The following is a 23,213-nucleotide window of genomic DNA, read 5'->3' on the forward strand; positions in this document are numbered from 1 at the left end:
AAAGGTCTCAACTCCTGTCATGTAGCCCTATCATCAAAATCTCCATTGTCATCAGATTCAAGTGATTGCTCATTCCATTCTCAGCAAAAAGTGTTAAAAGGGCCCCTTTGTGACTATACCTGGAGTTCTATGCTTTCCCTTATAGTTCCATGTTTTGCCCATATATTGTAAATAGTCCCTTTGACAGTTTTTTTCAAAGTACACTAATTTTAATGTTCCATCTATTTTCTGCTGGAATCTAAGTACACTAGATGAGTAGATAGATAGAGAGCTCTTAATCATTGGAATCTGTGGTGCTAGTGGGCTTATATTTTAAAATTCTCATTATGTCTATACCTGATGGTGTTTTTAAATTTTTAATGCATTTATCTTTTAATTTATTATTGTATATGTTAATAAGTATAGCACTAAGTATAGTTAATAGTCATTGTGTATTTATAGCTGTCAGGCATTGCATTAGAAGGCTTACGCACATTAGTTTACAGCAGACCTATGAAATAGATAATATAATTATTCTCCTGTAAAGATGAAGAAAGTTGAGACTTGCAGAGGTCAAGTACATTTTCAAGGTCACACAACTGGTCAGTAGTAAGGTAAGTGAGATTTAAACCAAGGCAGTATGACTCCATGCTTGAACCAATACAGTACCAAGTAATATTAATGTATTTTACTGGATAAGTATGACAACACACAGAATAAAATTAATTAGGAAAAAAGAAGTATTTAGCACAATGTAGTTGCCTATTGTAGATGTCACATAAATGATGAACATTTTCATGTGATTTGAAATGTAGCAATAGTTAAAAAGAGAGTAGCACTTTGAACAATTTTTAAAAGAAATGTGAGACAGTGTATCATGCAGTAATGTAACATATAAATGGTATGAAACTTTTAAAACTTAAAGAACTCTACCCAACACTTAAAAAAAATATTCTTTCTATATTTTTAGAAGCCATTTAATTCTGTTTATTTAGGGCCCATAGCAAAACTGAATAACACATCAGAATTGTGTACAGAATTTTCTCTACTTGATGATATGCTGTCATATAAAGTGTGGAAAGTAAATTTATTTTGCTAAAAATCACTTAAAAGGAAAAATCATAAAACTTTAACTCTTACAGAAATAAGCAGTAAAACAATATGAGAGTACAGGGTATATATTTTCTTCAAAAGTTGCACAGTTGTTTTTTCTCTTTGTACTAATCCTATCAAATTAAAAAATTCATAGGCAAAATTTTAGTGTATTGATATCTGCCCCATATTCTAAAATTAGGGTTTCTTCTGGGTCTAATATTTATTTTATTTTTCTGTTGAATTTAGGCCTAAGAGGAAGGATTAATTCACAAAACTATTATGTTCAGCTTAACTGATTATATTCAGATAGACACTGAATAGGTATACAAATAGCTATTCTTAAAGGGGTACAATGGTATTTACATTGGCCACATTAACTGGTACAGCCACTATTTAATCAAGTAGAAAGTGTAAGTCTAAACCAAATGTTTAAATTGTTTTGCTTGTCCTCACAGGGGAAATTCTACCTTTGTAAACAGCATTTGTTTGTATGAGGAATGAGCAGGAAGTAAAGGAGATGAACTTCAGCCGTCCAAACTAAATAATTTTGAATCTTAATTTCAGGCTTAGCATCATGAAAGAAAGTCATGCTCTTTTCAACTTTTCAGATGATTGAACAAAAGTGCTTAGACTGCATGCATCAAGCTTTTCATGTTTTTGAATATTAGTTATGAATAAGTTCATTCTGAAAGTTAAGAATAAAATATTTTGTTTAAGGAAAAACTTAAAAACAAACCAACAACAACAATAAAAATAATAATAAAGCCCCTTAACACTGGAAGTGGTTGGGGAGACCTGACTGTTTTACAGGGTTAGGAAAAACTGGGGATGCTATCCAAAGTTCAAGGGACATAGAGGGGCACAGGTGCTGCAAACAGCAGGACAGCTCCTACCTTCCCTCCCTGAACGTGCCCCTCCCGTCCCCTCCCACCCCCCCACACACACACTGCACACACTTCCCTACACACATTTAGCTGAGTAAATATAAGACAACGCGATTTGAATCATGGATTCCATCTTTGTTCCCTCTGCCATGGAGATAAAATAAGAAGTTAAAAGTGCTTATATTCTTCTGTTCTAAACAACAGCAATTGAGCCTGGAAGGTTAATAAGCACTTATCCTACTTCAAACTCTCTAGCACTAGTCTATGAATTCTAGGATGGTCTATTCTAATGCTTAAATAACCTGTACTGCCATGACAGTCTCTTCTAAACTCTTCAGAGTGGAACTTAAGCTTATTGTCGCTTGTATTGCCAGCACAGCTGAAAGATAACTGATCATTTTCTGCCTAAAGGTCCTTTCAGTTTAGTTTAGAATTGAATTGTTTGCACTTTTGCCTTTTCCAGAATGAGCAATCCAATTGTGCCAGTTATTTTTTCCTTTGGTATTTTCACCTCTTTATATTTAGTCGAAACACTTTATCTTGTTTATATTTGTATTGTTGGGATGGCATCCAGAATTCTGAGTTTGGGTGCGGTGCTTACTTTTCCTTATATATGAAATGAGTTCTTTAACTTGTGTTCTGTAATACTTTGTGCTTCCAGATTAGCTTGCTATCCAAACCAAGGCTTTTCTGAAATATTTTAATACTAATCTTTCTCTATAGTGTAGAAGGAATTTTTTTTTTTTTCCTTAAGGACCTTATACTTCTGGGTTTTTGTTTGTTTGTTTTTTGCCTGTTTATTTCAAATATCTCAAAATTAATGCCCTTTAAAATATTCTAGCTATTGTTTTTTCATATATACTCTATTATCTTAAAAAAGTTTTTAAAGTGCTGGTCTGTGCCTGGATTGGTAATAAAATTTATCTCAAACATCCTATATATAATAGGGCTCAATAACTATTTGTCGAATTTGATCATTCATGGTATTGTTAGTGATTTTCTGGATGACCACATATGCAAAGATTATAAGAATGATTCAGACTCACCAGGAAGTTGTGGCAGAAGTGAATATCTGTCATCTTATCTTCTTATTCTCAGATATATGTCTACTGAATTATATAAATCAGTCATTCGCATTGATCTCTCTATGTATCTCTTTCATCTACTTCTGTATTGCCTTCTCTCTACTTACTACATTTCCCTCATTTTACTAAATAATTTATTTTATCATTGGGATTAGTTTAGTGCACAGTTTACTAAATCATTTTGGCTGTGATTAGATATAAAAATCATCTCATATTTTATCTACATACTAGAGGCCCGGTGCACAAAAATTTGTGCACTCGGGGGGAAGGGTGGGGCCCCTCAGCCCGGCCTGTGCCCTCTCGCAGTCTGGGACCCCTCAGGGGATGACCACCTGCTGGCTTAAGCCTGCTCCCTGGGGGATTGGGCCTAAGATGACAATCAGACATCCCTCTGGCAGCCCGACAGCCCTCGGGGGATGTCCACTTGCCAGCGGGGAGCAGACCTAAGCTGTAGTCAGACATCCTTAGCACTGCTGAGGAGGCAGGAGAGGCTCCCACCACCACCGCTGTACTGGCAGCCATCAGCCTGGCTTGTGGCTAAGCAGAGCTCCTCCCGTGTGAGAGCGCACTGACCACCAGAGGGAAGCTCCTGCATTGAGCGTCTGCCCCCTGGTGGTCAGTGTGTGTCATAGTGACCAGTCATTCCCAGTTTTTCTGCTGTTAGGGTCAGTTTGCATATATCCTTTTACTATATAGGATAGAGGCCTGGTGCATGGGAGGGGGCCAGCTGGCTTGGCCTGAAGGGTGTCCCGGATCAGTGTGGGGGTCCTGCTTGGGTGCCTGGCCAGCCTGGGTGAGGGGCTGATGGCTGTTTGCAGCTGGTCACACCCCCTTCAGGGTGGGGGTCCCCACTGGGGTGCCTGGCCAGTCTGGGTGAGGGGCTGAGGGCCATTTTCAGGCTGGTGGGTGACTGAAGCTCCCAGCCTCTTTTCTTCTTCTTTTTTTTTTTTTTTTTATTCTGGGATTTATTTACGTTCTATGGCTGTCACTGGAGCTGAGAGCCGGCTCCAGCTCTGAGGCCGTGGCTGGCTGAAAGCAGGTATCTTGGTTTGTTTAGCTTCTATAATTGAAACTCTGTTACCATCACTGGCGCTCTAAGCTCTGAGCCTGCTGCCGGCTGAAAGCAGGTTTCTGGGTTTGTTTAGCTTCTATAATTGCAACATTGTTGCATCTGGAGCTCAGAGCTGGAATGCAGCAGGCGGGGAACCTTGGCTTCCTCCGTCACTGGAGCAAGCAAGCCTCATGTTCGCTTCAGCTGAGTGGCTGCCGGCCGCCATCTTGGCTGGCACTTAATTTGCATATCTCGCTGATTAGCCAATGGGAAGGGTAGGGAAGTTACGGTTAATTACCATGTTTCTCTATTATTAGATAGGATGCTAAAACATTCATAAGAGTTGTCTTTATTTTGATAACACAAAGCTCTAGATGTTTTTCTACTTTAAAAATTTTAAATGATTAAGCTTTATTTCTTAGAGCAGCTTTATGTTCACAACAAAATTGCACAGAAAGTAAAAAGAATCCCATGTACTCCTGTCTCCACACTTGCACAACCTCCCCCACTTTGAATATTAGCATACAGTGGTTGGTACATTTGTGACATAATCAATGAATATATATTGACATATCATTATCACCCAAAATTGTTAGTTTACATTAGAGTTTACTCTTAGTGGTAAACATTCCAGGGGTTTATGTAAATGTATAATAATGTGTATCCATTAGTGTATTGCACAGAATAGTTTCACTGCCCCAAAAATTCTCTGCATTTTGCCTATTTATCACTCCTTCCCTTAAACCCTGGCAACCACTGACCCTTTTTGTTATATCCATAGATTTTTCCATTTCCATATGTCATATAATTGGAATCACTTTGGAGAAGTGTCTATTCAGGTCCTTTGCCCATGTTTAAATTGGATTGTCTTCCTGGTGTTGAGTTGTATAAGTTCATTATATATAAGATGTATCATTGGCAAATATGCTCTCCCATACAATGGGTTCTATTTTTATTTTGTTGATGGTTTCTTTTGCTATGCAGAAGCTTTTTAGTTTAATGTATGCCCATTTGTTTATATTTTCCTTAGTTTCCCTTGCCCTCAGAGACATATCAGCTAACACACTGCTGTGAAAGATGTCTTGGATTTTACTGCCTATGTTTTCTTCTAGGATTTTTGCTTTCATAACTTACATTTAAGTCTTTTATACATTTTGAGTTCCGTCTTGTGTATGGTGTAATTTGGTGGTCTAGTTTCATTTTTTGCATGTGCCTAATTTTCCCAACACAATATAATGTTGTCTTCCTATTATTGAGTTTTAAGAGTTCTTTATATATTTTGGATGACAGTCCTTAATTAGATGTGTCTTTTGCAAATATGTTCTCCTAGTGTGTAGCTTGTCTTCTCATTTTCTTGGAATGGACTTTTTCAGAGACGTTGTTTTAATTTTAATGAAGTTCAGTTTATCAATTGTTTCTTTCATGGATTGTGCGATAGGATTGAATCTAAAAAGTCATTCCAATATCCAAGGTTTTCTTCCATGATATCTCCTAGTAGTTTTGCATTTTACATTTAGATCTGTGGTCCATTTTTAATTAACTTTGTGTAGGGAGTCAATTGTTTTCATGTGGAAGTCCAGTTTTCCAGCACCATTTCTTGAAAAGGTTATCTTTGCTCTTTGTCAAAGGTCAATTGACTGTGTTCAGATGGGTCTACATCTGGGCTCGCTATTGTTTCATTAAAGCCATTTGTCTATTCTTAAGCCAATACCACACTGCCTTGATGACTATCTTTATAGTAAAAGTCTTGAATCTGGGTAGTGTCAGATGTCTGGCTGAGATAAATCTGACTTGGCCATTTTACGATTCTTGTTACATATTGTTGGATTCAATTTGATAATTATTTGTTAAAGATTTTGGCATCTATGTTTATGAGAAATATTTGTGTATAGTTTTCTTTTCCTTTAATGCCTTTTTTTTTATTGGTTTTGATTATTAGGGTAATGCTGGCCCCATCAAATGATTTAGGAAACAGTCCCTTTACTTCTATCCTCTGAAACATATTGGAGAGAACTTGTATAATTTCTACTTTACATGTTTAGAATTCATCAGTGAACTTAACTAGGACTGGTGCTTTCTTTTTTAAAAGGTTATTAATTTTTATTCAATTTATAATACACGTATAGGCCTATTCAGACTGTCTCTTTCTCCTTTGTGTGAGTAACGGAAGGTTGTGTCTTTTAGGGAATTGGTCCATTTCATCCAGGTTGAATTATTTAATTTAACAAACCTTTGAAAACATATATTATTTACCAGGCACTATTCTAAGCCCTGGGGACACAGAAAAGAACAAGACAGACACTTACCTTGGGCTTGCATTCTTGTGGGTGGAATAGGTATCAAGTAGTTAGCAAGAACATTGTATAGAGTGATCATTTGGATTGGCATGATAAGAAAATAAAAGGGGAGGTAGTTTGTTTGTTTTTGATTTACAGCTCAGAGCAAGTCTTGATAAGGAAGCTCAATTGTACTGAGACCTGTATGACAAAAAGAAACTATTTTTTCAACTGGAGATCTGTGATGGGGTAAGACAGTGTAAACAGCAAGTAAAAGGCTTACTGTGGATTTAGCTTGGCATTTTAGAACAAAAGAAAGAAGGTCATATGTGTGAAATGTGCTACAGAAATAGTTATATTTTGACAAATGTAGAATAAATATAAAATCTGTCTCAGATGATGAACGTCCTCTTTTTCATGAGGCTCAATCATTTCTAGAAGTTTTAAGAAAAGTGTTCTCTAATTATAACTAAACATTTGTTTTCATGTAGCCTTAGAACATTCAGACAGCCTAGAGTAAATACCATATAGTGGTTCCTTAAATAAGTATAATAAAAGTTGCTTATAAAATAATTAACCAAATAACTTACATGCATATATGTATAACCTATGGACACAGACAATAGTGTGGTAAGGCCTGGGATGGGGTGTAGGAGGTAGACTAGAAGGGGTCAGTGGTGAAGAAAAGGTACATCTTTATAACTTTCAATAATAAAGATAAATCAAAATAAAAAATATATGGAATCACATTACAGATCCTCAGTTTAAAAACGTTGCCTATAAAATAATTTTAATCTGGTTCTAAAATAGAATTACATCTATACTAGAGGCCCAGTGCACAAAATCCATGCATTCGGGGGTGGAGGGGTGTTCCTCAGCCCGGTCTGTGCCCTCTTACAATCTGGGAGTCCTTGGGGAATGTCCGACTGCCAGCTTAGGGGAGTGGGCCTAAGCTGGCAGTCAGACATCCTTAGCGCTACTACGGAGGTGAGAGTGGCTCCCACCTCCATCACTGCACTCACCAGGAGCCCCTGTGGGAGTGCACTGACAACCAGGGGGCAGCTCCTGTGTTGAGCATCTGCCCCCTGGTGGTCAGTGTGTGTCATAGGGACCGGTCAGTTGTTTTGCTGTTTGGTAATTTGCATATTAGCCTTTTATTATATAGGATATATAAAAGCCTAAGCGACCAAACAACCGAATGACCGAATGGCTGGTTGACTGGTCACTATGATGTGCACTGACCACCAGGGGGCAGAAACTCAGCAGAGGAGCTGCCCCCTGGTGGTCAGTGCACTCCCATAGTGGGAGCACCACTCAGCTGACCGATGGGTGCCAGACGCCGGGCTCACAGCTGGCAAACACGGCTGCAGCAGCAGTGTGAGCCTCTCCTGCCTCTGTGGCAGTGTTACCAAATGGCAGCAGCAGGCCCAGTGGGGTCAGGATGAGCAGGAGTGGCGCAGTGCCCAGCTGGGCCTTGGGCTCCTCCCCAGCCACCTGCTGCTTCACGCACTAGTACATCCCTTGGGGGATGCTGGACTGCCGGTTTCAGCCCCATCCTCACAGGGGCTGAAACCGGCAATCCGACATCCCCCAAAGGGTCCCAGATTGCGAGAGGTCACAGGCCAGGTGGAGGGACCCCACCAGTGTAAGAATCCGTGCACTGGGCCTCTAGTATTATAATATATTTATATATTGCATATCAAATTATTATAAAATATAATATATATTTTAATTTTGCTAAATATATATAATTAATAATATAATATCAAAATAGAACATTAATTCAGTACTATAGATCAGACATTATGCTCAGAATTTTTCAAGATTTACTTTAGTTATCAAGTCCATTTTACTGGTAGAAAAATGGAGTCTTAAAATTAATTAAAATAACTGGTCAAATGTCTAGCCCAAAAAAATGATGACAACAGAATTCTTTTACTTGGCATCTTGCTTTTAACTACAAACCTATCATCCTTTCAATCTGATAAAATACATTAATCAAGATAAGTTATCATTGTTAGAATTTTTAATGATTTGCAATTCTTTTATTTTGAGACATTGAAAAATTACAATATTATACTTAATATTTTAGTATTTTCATTAATGATATATTATAAATGTATCTATTGATTTATATGGGTATGATAATTCTTTGTAATTTTTTAAAATACATTTTTCTTGATTTTCAAAGAGTAAGGGAGAGGAAGAGAGAGATAAAAACATCAATGATGAGAGAGGATCATTGATTGGCCGCCTCCTGCAACCCCCGACTGGGGACTGAGCCTGCAACCTAGGCATGTGCCTTTGGCCTGCATCAAACCTGGGACCCTTCAGTCCACAGACCGAACCAAACCAGTTAGGGCTGTAATTTTTTTTTTTTTAATAAATCACAACCAATTTAAAATTCTGCACACAAGGCTAACCAAAAGAAGAGATAATTGGGACAAGAACAATTTTTTTAAGCTAGAGCAAAACCTTATTGTAGACAATAATTTCTATTTTTAATGTGTCCATATTGTCAATATGCCTCAATTTGTCACTTATTTTTATATTTATGGTTTTATTTTTGGCATTATATCTTACTTGGGGCACAGTAGAACAGCATTTTGTACTCACAGAGCATGTTTCATCAGAAAGGTCAATGTGCTTTTCAAACTCATTAATTCTTACAGCATCCCCAAGGGTGTGTAATACATTATACAGATGAAGAAATTTAAAGCTGAGATGTGTAAACAATTTTACCCTGTCACATTGAAATGAAGTAGCCAAACCTTCAGTGAATCTATTGCAGGTGCAAAAGTGCAAGTCATGTGAATATGATTTGGGGAGAAGCGAGATTTAAAATAGATACCTTCCACTAAAACAATGTTGGTGAAATACAAAGGTAATAAGTAATCAAATATGCTTCTGTAATAATAAATATCTACTTTTCTTTTAGGAGGCAGGGTTTATTAGTAAACACACAGAGCATAGCGAAAATTCTTGTTCAGGCACTCATATGCACTCAGAGTTATACTAGAATAAAAATTCATTAAAAGCAAAGTAAGTGGGTATTCAAAAATACCTAGAGAGATTATACATTAATAATTACTTGATGAAATATGCTATACCAAAAGCAATTCTGCTGACTTCATGATCCTAGGGGAGTTATGGATGCACCAGCTTTCCTACTTTTAATTTGAGAATACTCTCAAAATATTGCACCAACTTTCGTTTATTTTTAAAAAAGAAAAATGCCCAGCCAGTTGGCATAAATAATTCTGATAATTGGCATAAATGCCTTACATAAAAAGGTTCTTTAAGGAAAACTCATGGTTTTTTGGATATAAGATTTATATAAAGTGATTACAATGTTCTTTTCTCATGAATACGTCAAAATAGCAAATTAACCCCCTTTTATCAGAGACCCATCCTCAATCTTATCAGTTATCGTGAGTCTTCTTATGAATATTTTCAACATTTCTAAATAGCATTTTCTATTTCTACTGGCTGTATTAACTGGCAAGAAAATAAATATTTCTTCTATGACATTTTGCCTAAATTTTTTAGCTTGATGTAGGGAAAAGTTACACTCAGGAAAATCTTGCTGCTGAATGTAACTCAGAATATAGAAACTGTGCAATATTGGTTCAGTCTACCACAGAGTCCCTGAATGCTTGGGCTATCTTCAGAAGTTCTCATTTTCCCTTCAATAGCTGCCTTCACAACCCAATAGCTGCCTCTGTCATATCACAGGGATCAGGAGCTGCCTGGATTGAACACTTTGTGCCTATTCATTTAAAGTTATGAAACAGTCCACAGAGTTCTTACCCTAAACATGTTTTAGCAGAAGTAAATTTATTGTCATGTCTCTATTTTTTTCATTTATGCGGGTGACTTTGGTTAATAAATCATATAGGATTCAAATGTTCAGTTCTATGACAGTGAAGAGTAGAGAGGGTCGAGTGTATGGTGGTGGAAAGAGATTTGACTTTGGTGGTGATCACACAATGCAGCATGCAGATTATGTATAATAGAATTGTAATAAATTTTTAAATAAATTTTTAAATTTTTTAAATTCATCAAAACTTTATTGAATATTTTCTATGTAGCAGATACCATGCTAAAATTGGGAAACTGAAGTAGACTAAATACTACCCCTAATTTAAATAACTAATTGCCTTATTTGGGCATTTCTCCATATAAATACCCCAAAGTGGAAGTGCTGGGACATATGGTCATTCTATTTTTAATTTTTGTGGGACCTCATAAATGGTTTTCATCCTGGCTGTACCAACTTAAAATCTCACCAAGAATGCACAGAGGTTTTCCTTTTTCCCATATCCTGGCCAACACTTATGTGTTAACTTTTGATAATAGCCATTCTGTGAGGTGATATCTCACTGTGGTTTTGATTTGCATTTCCCTGATAATTAGTGGTGATGTGCATCTTTTAATATGTGTGTTGGCCATATGTATGTTTTCTTTGGGCTATATCTATTCAGTTCCTCTGCCCATTTTAAAATCAGATTGTTTGGGATTTTTTTTTTTATGTTGAGTTATATGAATTCCTTATTGGATCTAATCCTTGATAAGATGTCATTTGCATATATGTTCTCCCTTCATTTTATTGTTGGTTTCCTTCACTGTAAAGAAGTTCTGTAGTTTATGTAGTTGAATTTGTTTATTTTTTTTGTTGTTGCCCTTGCTCAAGGAGACGTGTAAATATATATATATTGCTAATACCTAATGCCAAACAGTTTACGGCCTATGTTTTCTTCTAGGAGTTTTTATGGTTTTAGAACCTACATTTAAGTCCTAATTTCATTTTGAGTTGACTGGGCCGATCTAATTTCACTTATTGCATGTATCTGTCCAATTTTCCCAGTATCACTGATTGAGGAGACTGTCATTTCCCCATTGTATATTTTTGCCTTCTTTGTCATAAATTAATCAACTATATTAATTTATCATATTAATTGTTTATGTTTTGTTCTGGGTCATTACTATTTGCTTTTCCTGGGGTTCTCTATCCTTAGATCTTTATATGGGTGCCTCTATTTATAATTTAGAATTCAAGTAAAAATTTAATTCCTTTGAGAGGGTTTTTCTGACTACTCAAATAAATTTGTACTTATCCCATCTTTTAGTCATTCTCTAGCTCATTTCATTTACTAATATTCTTTGTAGCCTTTAGCAATATGGGAATACATTTATTTATAGATTATTATCAGTGTCTACTACATAGAATGTGAGAGGCAAAAGTTTGGTCTTGTCCACATTTGTACCACAATAGCTCAAATAATGCCTGAAATTTAGTAGGAATATAATAAATAATTTTTGTCTAAAATAATGAATGAGTTTTAAATTCTAGACACAGGATAAAAAATATTATTTCTGTTTAGTTATTTTTCAGTTTCTTTATATCTGTTCACTTCTACTTCTAAAATTCTCAGAAGAAATAATTTATGCCCATTAACAGGAGAAGGGGCACATGAATTATGGCATTTTTATTCATTGGGAGACTACACAAATAAAAAAGAAGCTAGTTTTTTTTTTCCCTACCAACCTGCTATCCCCTTCCCTTTGGTAACCACCCACCATACTGTTGTGTGAGCTATAGAAACTACCTGTTGCTACTCCTGTGCTGAAAGAAGAAGAAGGAGGAGGAGGAGGAGGAAGAGGAGGAGGAGGAGGAGGAGGAGGAGGAGGAGGAGGAGGAGAAGGAGCATTCTGATAAGTGTATAATCCTTGTCAGTTTTTCCATGGGATGTATCATGAATGTAATTCAGCTATATATTGAGTAAAAGTATTTTAGGAGCTATTTATTTATGTCTTATTATAAAGTTCTGTATCTCACTTTATCTGATCTTATTAGAGTAGTTTCACTGTTTGTTCAGGATTTGGTAGAACTAGATCTCATGTATATAAGGGAATTGGTGTTTTAGTGAGAACTACTGCACTGATGATGTTTGAAAGCATCTACAAAATAGGGTTAACTTTATTCCAATCAGGTTTTAGCAAATTTGCTTTCTTCTCTCTGTCACTGAAGTTCAAAATTTTGATTCAACTCTTGCTTTTAGAAAATTTTTAAGATACTGAAAACTTAAGATATCATTATTTGTCTGAGATATTTTCTCTGAAATATTGTGATTTTCAAAATTGGGAACTCTTTTCCATCTTTAAAATTGCATTATTGTAATGTTGTCCTTAAAATTCTTCAAGCAGAACATGGTGTCTTTTTTTCCCTGTAGTCTGTATGAAGCATCTTTTTTCTTTTTAAAGTATTCTACTTCTAGCTATTTTTAATCCCCATATTGCATAAGGGCTTATCTTCTTTCCATGCTCCACCTCTTGCGAAGAGAGCAGCTGTTGTCCTGTAAAAGACTGCCGGATTTACACTCCAAGCACCTGCAGGAAGGACAGACCCTCCTGAAGGCCCTCAATTCTAGAATTCTATACCTAAGCTGGGATAGAAAAGACATAGCTAATTTTAAGGGTGCAAGAGTCTTACATCAAATTTATCTTACTTGGATAGGTTATTAACTATTTGTCCAGAAGCACAAATATAGTAACTGGAGCGCTGAGTTAATTGCACTGGCTTTCCTATATAGTCACACAGAAAGGTTTGATTTAGAGGTCGTGAGGAGACCAGGATTTAGAGTTATCCTGATATAGTAAGTGTAGGGGAACAACTTACAATGCTCTCGGGCCTCCATTTGCTTCTCTCCACCATAATCAAAAATATATCTTTCCCTGTAATTATAGTGTGTATATATAATTGATGCAAGCAGGTGTTTCTTTTACATTTATGGAACTCTTGCTCTCTCTGCTATTCAGTTACATTTCAAACACCTGAGTAGAATATAGATTTCTTGATAGTACAAATATGGTCATGGTTTTGCCTATGTATAATGCTAACACAAATAGTAAACATCCTGATAATAGGCATCGTTCCATGCACTTATATAGGTTATTTAAGATTGATAACATTTTGAAATGTAAAGACTAGCCCTAATTAATAGGTAAGAAAATAGAATCTTGGACACTTTAAATAACTCATCCAAAGTTGAATAGTACAAAATACTCTACATCCAAATGGTTAGTTTAAGATTGCTTAATGCTCAGTGTATGCTATTTCTACTATGCTAAATTGACTGTCAATAAGTGATAATGCATTTATTTGACTTGCAATAGGATACATAAATTACAGTTTCTTACCCCCCACCTAGTAGGAGCCTTTAATCTGTCAATATTTTTACAATGACAGATTTCAGTAAGCCATAAGATCTTATTTAATGTAATAAATGGTTATTTTTTTCAAATATGGCCCTGGTTATTTAGTTACCCATGTAGTATATATAAGATATGAAAGAACAACATAATTTACAAAATAAAACCTATATCAAAACAGTACACAGTATATAAGGATGTAAAACTTCAAAAAAAGTTTTGAAAGAAAAGTTTAGGACCTGATTCTTATAGCAAAATATAATTAAAATTCTATATAATTAAAATTCTATATAATAAGAACTTTCAGAAGAACATTATGAATTCTGAAATGAACTAACAATGAAAGAGCCTCATGATGGCAATGACATTTAGTAGCTAGCTATACTGTGCTCCTGAGATTTTTTAAAAAATCCAATTTATAGAGTTGAAAGTGATGCTACCTTCTTATGAAATGAAAGTGCTGGTCTAGAGCATATTTTAAATTAAATATATTTTATTGTATAATATATACAGATTGAGGACTAAAAATGTGCTGAGTTTAATCCAATCCACAAATCACTACTGCACTTCCAAAAGATTCTTTATATCCAAGTAGAGAAAACGTTATGTACTCTGCTAAGACGTGAGTACAAAAGAGGAAGTAATTTTGCTTCCACATAAAGATTATTTCAAATGTATTTCCTGTTATCCATATGCCTAATTTAAGGAAAGAACTGACAATATGTGCTTGCCATTTACTCAAATATTGCAGTGCACATATTCAATTATACTTCGCAACATAATCAGTTTATATGCTGTGTCCTTTCTGTCCTTATCTTCAGCTGTTTTACAAAAGTAGAATACTGAAAATTACTCAATCTAAGAAAATAGATTAAATATTATTTTTCCAACTTACTTAAATTCCAACGATGGTCTTAGTATGACAAAGATATTTCACATACTTTATTTGAGATCATGAACTGATTAGTAGGCAAGCAAAATGAAAGCGTGGAAGAATTGCAGACTATTTTCTTCTCTCTTCTTACTTCATATATGTAATTAAAGAACAATTGCTGATTCTTCTATGTGAAAATGGCATAAGAAGAATGGGAAAAATAAACACAAGAAATGCTTCATTAAAGATAACATAATAGTTAGGGTCTTGAATATATTTCTCAAAAAGTGAAATCTCCTGTTCCTGAAATCTACATGTCCCATAATAAAAAATTCGCTTCAGCAAAAGCTATCTCTATGTATGTAGCATTTCAATTGTGGTATATTTTTATTGAACTATTCAAGTCACTTTAATCTCTTTCTTTCAGGAGGGATAGCATAACATTATATGGGATTGACACTCTCTACAAAATTCATAGAAATTAACAAAAATGTCAAAATAGAGTCAACCTAAACAGTTTATCTTTTCCTCTTTTGTTCCTTCCTAAAGAATGACTATATTTTTTAGTAACCTTAAATGGATCCTTGCTTTCTACTGACCAAAGTCCTATTATGATGACATTCGTGTCCTACTTTCCAATTCCATCAACACTCCTTTACCACACCCCTATCTTTCCAATTCAGTATGTACTGCACATATATGGTGACTTGTTCCCCTAATAGGCTTTGCACTCCCTTATTTTATTCCAAGCCTTTGATAACAATGCTACTACGTCTCCATGTAAATTTTCATTCTTTATCCATTCACCCAAATTTTAACCATCACCAAGTCCTCATGTGATATCTTCCATATTTTTTCAGATCTCACTCTTTGAATCTGTTAAAAACCATGTTGCCCACCCCTATATCCTCGTGATACTTTTTATTATTATTGTAGCTACTGACAGTCTCTCTTATACTATAATTTCTGATATAATTACTTGGCTCACTTCTAAACTGTGGGCTGCTTAAGACAGAGACTTTGCCTTAGTCATTTTTATATTCTTTCAGCCCTTAGAATGTTGTAAAATATTGTAACCTCAAAAATTACTTAATTTAAATAGTTTTCCTCAAAAAGCCAAGGTTATTTAAATTATTTTAATTATTTAAAACTGTGTTATTTTAAATCTAATATCACAAAGCAAGTAAAATACTGCCTTTTGAATACGTGCCCAAATACTGAACATCTGGGAACTCTAATGGAAAAATAGTAAACTCACTTGAGTGTCTGCCAATTGGAGTGATTTGTATGAATACCTGCATCGTTGACCTCATTCTTGGTGTATTTTGCCAAGTTTGTCACCTTACATTATGAAAACTATTTTCATATTCAAACTATTAAAAATATAACTTCATTATAAGAATGCCTAAGGTCAAATCCACTTTCTAAATTATATTAAATATATCTATATCTGTATAAATAAATTTACCACAATTTTCCTGACATAGTGCACTAACATATCTCATTCATTAAATGTTGACAGAATATCTACTCTGTATCAGACATGTTCTGGGCAGTGAGAATATAACTGCACAATATAAACGCAGTTACTCTTTCCCTAGTTCCTGTAATCTGGTCAGATAAAGAACAGGCAAAAAAATATAACATAATGAGATTTCTGTTATGTTTGTTTATGGGCTGTCACAAGAACACTTAGCTGGGACACTTAACCTTCCTTTACAGGGTTAGGGAAGGCTTTTTGGAAGAACTGATGTTAATGCTGTAACTTAAAGGGTAGGTAGCAGTTAGCCAAGCGAAGAGTGTCTATGGCTCTAGAGCAGTGGTTCTCAACCTTCCTAATGCCGCGACCCTTTAATACAGTTCCTCATGTTGTGGTGACTCCCAACCGTAAAATTATTTGCGTTGCTATTTCATAACTGTAATTTTGCTACTGTTATGAATCATAATGTAAATATCTGATATGCAGGATGTATTTTCATTGTTACAAATTGAACATAATTAAAGCGTAGTGATTAATCACAAAAACAATATGTAATTATATATGTGTTTTCCGATGGTGTTAGGCGACCCCTGTGAAAGGGTCGTTCGACCTCCAAAGGGGTGGTGACCCACAGGTTGAGAACCGCTGCTTTAGAGGAAATAGGGATGAGAGCACCTGCTGTGGTTAGGAAATAAAAGATATCAGCATGACTGCAATGTACTATACAAAAATAGAAGAAATGACAAAGGAGGCCAGAAAGATGTTGAGGGGCATTAAAACCATTTTAAAAGTTTGAACCTTAATCTGAGGTCAATGGGAAACATTGGAGCCCTCAAGGGAATGGCATGATTCTAATTAATTATATTCCCAAAAATCACTTAGGCTGCAGGGGGGACAAGGACGAGGTAGAACGAACATTTGTAGTTTTCGGTGCTCTTCGTCTAAGTAGTGAAAGCGGCCAAGGAGATAGATGGAATGTGCTTGAGTTAGTATATAATAATTGAATAGATGTCTCAGCTAAGAAATGAGAAGTCAATGACGACTCTCAGTGTGTGACTTTGGCAACAGGGAAGATGATGTTGCTGTTCAGTTGATAAAGCCAGTAATGCAGGAGGAAGGTGGTGACCTTTTTTGCTCCACATCTAAACACCCCTATTTCAGAGCTATGAATTCTAGGCTGATGTAGAACCCATATGCTGAGGGGCACAAAGGAATTGAATGAGTGTGTGCATTATTTATTGAAGCATTTTCATGGTAGGATGTTCCATGCAGAGAAATTTTAGATTATGCTTACAGTGACAGCTAATAATAAAATAGCTTGTAAATAGCAAGTACTTTTACTTACAGTGCCATTTCTAATTATAAGTTTTCATTTGAATATTTCAAAAAGGAAAATTTGAAAAAAATATGAATTTTTAGGATATGAAATAATGTTATCAACAAGGTTATGAGATAATCTACATATATTTAGGAGGGAGTTGTAGAACAGAAATGAGGTTTCAAAAATAGCCTTACTGAATTGCTTAAGTTAAAGTCAATCTCAATATAAGTGGGTATAAGAAAAGTCATAATTTTGCTAATTAAATTGGAAGCTTCCAGACAATTTAACTGGATAGCTTCTTTAACACACTTCAAGAGACTTAGAAAACCATGTTTAAATGATCTATAGAAATCTGATAGTTACCCCAGGCCTTCATATCTTTTTTAAAAAATCTAATTATCTACCAAGATCACCAGTTTGCATTTTAACTGTAAGACAGCTGAAGTTTCAGTTGGTTTATGGGTATCACATTGGCAAGGCTCTAGTTACTGTGTTCATGCTAAACTACAAGTTAGAGCTTGAGGGGCACAGAGTAAGATATATGGTGTTTGAAAATGTCCAAAAGAAGAAGAAAAGGGAATATCATTGTTTTTAGAGATTATAGGAATACGGCCAAGAAATATAAATCACACTAAAATTACTTTTTGAAGAGGTCTTCTTGTGGCTTTAATATTTTCCAACAAGGCATAGAAAAAATACCTCAGAAGTCACAATTTATTCTAGCATACTATCTTTTATCATCTGGAAGAATAAAACTAATACTAATGAATTATATTATCAAATTGAATTAAATATCAAACAAAGATACTATGTCTAGCCATATTTAAGAACTTGCTAAAAGTCCTGCAAAATACATCTTCCATGTATTCTGATCTAACACTTCTTTAAATGACACTTGGGAATATATGAATGTTGCACTTCATTCATAATGCTGAAAGAGTCCATAAGCAGTTGAACCAGCAGATTTTTCTGCCTTTCATTTAGGAATATATTACTCTCTATCACTGTGTCATAAAATAAAACTTTAAGTGAATTAGGCATTAATTAGTATTTTATGTCTTATTATATATACTCATTTTACCCTTTTTGTAAACACATTTGTTTGTCTAAGGTGAAATTATAGATGGCTCTGATAAAAAACAACAACTATTGGACATTTTGCATTAAGGTTTAAAATGCCACTGATAGTAAAAATTCCAAGTGGGTCCCGTTTGAGAATAGCTTCCCTTTAAAATATTGGCTTCCTCAACTATGATGCAAATCTATCTACTCTGTGCAGCCTGAACTTGGTTGTTTTGCACGGCCCACTCAGGGACTTGGAAGTCGTGGGAACTGATGTGCACATAAAGCTTCTGCTCCCTTCTGCTCCCTGAGTCAGAGTTCCTGATTGAACTATGGTAGATCAACTCAGATTGAAGAAGAATAAAATCTCAACTCCTTCCCTGGTCTTAACATGTATTATTATTTTCAATGTGACTTTTGGGGGAAAATGTAAAAAAAACCTATTTTATTAAGCGTAATAAATACTCAGAGAGTATTTACTTAATAAATGTATCAGATTGCTGGAAATTGTGTTAAAAAGGCAGAATCTAGTTTCCCATGCAGCAAGTTTAATGATTCAAATTTTCTTAAGGTGAAAGTGTCTCATTTTAACTAGACCCCACAGAAGTATAAAAAAACCACTGAGATCAGTAAATAGATGACTAGCTTGCTTCTTAGGTTGTCACATAAACTAAACACTTTTTATTAGTTAACTGAGTTATAAGATAGCTCTAGTTTTATGAGAAACACTGCATCCTGATAGTTAAAATTTGATTAATATACTCTAGAATATCATTTCCCACAATTTTAAGGAATATTTCTTATTTCTTCATATTCTGGGACAGCACCCTCCCACCCCCCATTATGTCAATGAAACTGGTTATTGAGCATCTGGCAGTGCTTAAATGAAACCTGAAGATATACTGAAAATAAGTGGGGTATACATTTAGAAATACCCACTGGTGATTGTGTGTGTGTGTGTATCTGTCTATGCCTATTTATCTATCCATTGATCAATATCTATATCTATCTATATGATTTGAATATACATTAGATAAATTATTAAATGCTTCATGGTTGGTTAATAGCTAAGTTATATAGACACTAGAGGCCCCATGCACAAAATTTGTGCAAGAGTAGGTCTTCCTTCCCCCAGCTGCTGGCACCGGCTTCCTTCTGGCACCCGGGATCAGGCTTCCCTCGCAGCCCGCCTTTGTCCGGAAGGAAGTCTGGTCTAATTAGCATATTACACTTTCATTATTATAGATATCTAAAAGGTTCCTGTAGCCTAATTACCCATCTTAATATATGCTTTCTTCAGTGCATCCTTCTTTTCTGCCCTTTTCTTCTAAGTACATAGAGATGGTTTGGAAATATAATAATAAAAGCATAATATGCTAATTAGACTGGACAGCCAAATGACCTTCTGGACGTCATTCTGGATGTCCTTCTAGAAAAGCTGCGGCAGCAGGGGCCGAGGCAGAGGTGGTTAGGGGCGTTCAGGCAAGTAGGCAAGTGGTTAGGGGTGATCGGGCAGGCAGGCAGAGTGCTTAGGGGCAATCAGGCAGGCAGGAAGGAGAGCAGCGGTCCTGGATTGAGAGGGATGTCCGACTGCCGGTGTAGGCCCGATACCACAGGAGTTCCGGATTGTAAGAGGGTACAGGCTGGGCTGAGGGACACCCCCCCACCATGCATGAATTTCATGCACTGGGCCTCTATTATATACATAAAAAAAGAAGCATGATCTTTTCCCTCAGTTAAGTCATGATATGTAATGGCAACTATAACATGAAAACATTAAACAACAAGCAAAATGTAACTGTCACATTATGAATAAACTAGAGGCCCAGTGCACAAAATTCATGTACGGGAGTTCCCTCAGCCCAGCCTGCACCCTCTCCAATCAGAGACCCCTTGGGGGATGTCCTACTGCCAGCAGTCGGACATCCCTCTTGCAATCTGGGACTGCTGGCTCCTAACCACTAACCTACCTGCCTGCCTGATCACCCCTAACTGCCCTCCCCTGCCAGCCTGATCTCACCCCCAACTGACCTCCCCTGCTGGCCTGATTGCCCCTAACTGCCTCTGCCTCAGCCCCCACCACCATGGCTTTGTCTGGAAGGAAGTTGGATGTCCAGAAGATGGCCAATTGACCAATCTAATTAGCATATTACCCTTTTATTAGTATAGATAGGTTATATAGGATAGGATTGCTTAAATGGAGAGGGGATCCTTTTTCATCAGGAGGAGATGCTGTTGGCAGACAAAACTACATAATCCCTATATCTGGACTGATAGCCAGCTATATGCACTATATTGCCAAACTGGTCATTAAAAAATTGAACTGATTTCTTACAACTTACACCAAATAGATGTTGTCCTTAAAACCCTTCCTCAGCCCTCACCTTGGGTTCTGCCTTTGAAATTAACCCAGATTAGGTTCTGATTGGTCAGTTCCTATGCCAGTCAGCGTCTAAAGCTCTGCCTCTTAGGCAGCCATTGGCTCCTTGCACTTCACCCAGATTTGGTTCTGATTGGTTAGTTTCTATGCCAGTCAACATCTCTGGGCCTATCTCTGTGCCTGATCAGAGAGGCAGGGCTGATCAGCAGCTCCCATGGAGGCCCCAAGAGAAACAGAGGCTGGCTGTTGGTGAAGCCCAGAGAGAAACGGCTGACCAACAGCTGCCACAGAGGCTGTGGATCAGACCCTGCCTCTCTCTTTGGGCCTGTCTCTGGGCCTGATCCGCAGCAGCCCCATCGGCAGTCAGTGCTGGGTGGCTGCCCTCGGCAGTCAGTGCTTGGTCCTCACAGCAACCCAGCACTGACTGCAGGACTGACTTCTGGTCGGTCAAGCCGTCGGTTGTTATGGACCCTGGGTTTTTATGTATTAGGATGTTAACTGGAAATAGAGGGTATATTTCCTTGGAAATGGGTTTCTCAAAGAAAGTGTTAGGATAAACCAGAGTGGCTTCTGAAAAGAAGGGATTAGAAAACCTTGCTGTGTAATAAGGCTAATAATAAAATGAAATAGTTTCCATTTTCCTGAACCTAAACAGTTTTTACTAAATGATAGAACAACTGGAATACCTTTTCTTCAAGAGCTAATACTACAAACACAAAAGATGAAGGAATGTAGTGTATACAGGCTTAACCATGGCAAGTGAACATCATGTGCATGACGAGCTGAATTTCAAAGCTATTTTTCCTTTTCCTTTGTAAATTGCACCAGTAGGTAATGCATCTAAACCCATAATAAATGGAAAGAACAAATCAGAGTTCTTAAATTTTTCATTTTAATACAGAAATGACACTTTATCTTAGCTTCAAAGTAATGTGATGAGTTCCAACCTTCATATTGACACAGTGATGAGGGATAGAAGTAATAACTTTGGCCAAATTTGCTGGATATATTTGCACATTGGGAATAATGGAAAAAGCTTCTTATTACAGGAAGACAGTTATCAGTTTGAGGATAGTAGTGATTTACTGCAAATTACTTCAAGGCAAGGTAAAGAAAAATTCAATGATTTCCTTTATAATGCTGCATATGTAATCTTTCATATTTTTGACAGTTATAGTTTATTGGTAATATGATTAACATATCTATGAAATTTTTATTCTGATGAAATATTAGATATCTTTATTCTGGTTGTAGACATATTTTTCTGTTTACTATACAGTAACTATCATGCTAATATTTCCTATGTGTCAAGCATTATACTAAGCCTATTACATATATTTCATTAAATTCTTTAATTTTCTCTAATAAAAAAGACTATTTTTATTATTCTTTATTATTCTTTATTATTCTTATTATTCATCATATTTTCTTATGCCCTTTTATATCTTTAGACATGTGCTTAACAACAGCCTGAAGTCTAAGTGTGATGAGAGATGTTGTGGCTGGGAAAATTGACCTGTGATTCAGATACTCTTATGCAAAAAAAACAAGACAAAACGGAAATAGCCTAAAGTGTCTTGCATCAACTATTTGTACTTGACAAGCACATACCCTGAATCTTCAAAATAGTGAAGCAAGGGACTATATCCATGTGAGAATGGCAAAACCAATATTCTAGTGTCTTACCTGAGGCCTGTGGGGACTGGGAAGTGTGCACCTCTGGTAGGCTATAGTGTTGTTTCTCACTTTGAATAATTGTCACATGAACTAGGATGAGTTTCACATCCTAGTCATTATAGATGCTTTATTTTTCACTTGTTCACATCTTTCATCTATCCCATCATCCTTTCATGACAACCATACATCCTCACCTTACAAATGGGGGAAACAATGTTTAGAGATGTTAAAGAATTTACTAATATTATATAGCCTTTAAGTGGTTAAGAAAGGACAGAGTCTAAGAACATTCTATGTCGGAGAGTAGATTCTTAACTAGTATATTTTATCACTGAAAAGTATTTGTTAGCCAAAGGGAAATTTTCCACCAGTAAGGATTTCACCAACAGAACTCCTAGATAAATGTGTGGAAGCTAATAAAGAGTTCTAATTAAATACTTTAGCCACATAATTATATTGAAGTTAATTAATAAGTAGGAAACAAAAGGAAATTTAGAATGTCAAGTTTTTCTAATTTGTTCTTCAATAGCTTTCCTCTCTAGTGGCATTAGATAAGCAAACACTAGTTGCTGGTTCTTTCCAATAGCCGCCTTCTAATTTATATGCCCTGTTTCCTTTCTCTGTGTCTTTGAAGTAGCATATTAAGCCAGAAGGGCAGCATTAGTTGATCAATAGGAGCAGATTCAGGTTTGGAAAAAATAGTAGAGATGCTTCAGGTACAGCCCAGAAATCAATAAGGAGGAGTGCTTCTTAACAGAGTGAAATGAAGACAATTACTTTACTGCAGCTAAATGGCAATCTGTGCTGGGTCAGTGTCGATGCAGGGCCTGATGGGCA

Source organism: Myotis myotis, unplaced genomic scaffold (genome assembly GCF_014108235.1).
Source record: "Myotis myotis isolate mMyoMyo1 unplaced genomic scaffold, mMyoMyo1.p scaffold_m19_p_1, whole genome shotgun sequence".
In the NCBI taxonomy this organism is placed as follows: domain Eukaryota; kingdom Metazoa; phylum Chordata; class Mammalia; order Chiroptera; family Vespertilionidae; genus Myotis; species Myotis myotis.